A 556-nucleotide genomic window follows, 5' to 3' on the forward strand; every position below is an offset into this window, starting at 1 on the left:
CCTCTAAAAGGATGTTGGTTGCTAGGCAACAATACCAAACGTCAATCAACTGCGGGAAGAAATTACAATGCAACTAATAGAGCCGTCAAAATGATTGAGGTAAAATTAACCATATTTATTTTTTACATTTTTTTTTTTTTTTAAACGATGTGAAAATGAAGGAAGGAAAAGGTCAGTTAACAGGAGAAGCATGAGATTAATCTTAAATATAGTTCTTTCCCCTTAAAACCTTGCAGCGTTAAGCTTCAGAAGCAGATAATATTTAACTGGATTAATGATGAATAATCTCTGTCGCTGATCTTCACGCCCCCCCTCCTCGATCCAGACTAAACTATGACATTTATTTTTAATGCAGAAACAATCGCTTCCTTTCTGCTCTTTAAAAATCATCAAAACACAAACCACTGAAGGCCCGTCCTGTTCCTCAGCATCTCCCATTAAAAATAAGAAAATAAATTCCCTGATGTTCATCTAAATAATAATTACTGCAGGTTTTACCTGAACGTGTCATATGTGTTTATCCCAATGATGAGTTCTCCTGCTATAAATAATATAC

Source organism: Cyprinodon variegatus, unplaced genomic scaffold (genome assembly GCF_000732505.1).
Source record: "Cyprinodon variegatus isolate N-32 unplaced genomic scaffold, C_variegatus-1.0 Scaffold732, whole genome shotgun sequence".
NCBI classification, from domain to species: domain Eukaryota; kingdom Metazoa; phylum Chordata; class Actinopteri; order Cyprinodontiformes; family Cyprinodontidae; genus Cyprinodon; species Cyprinodon variegatus.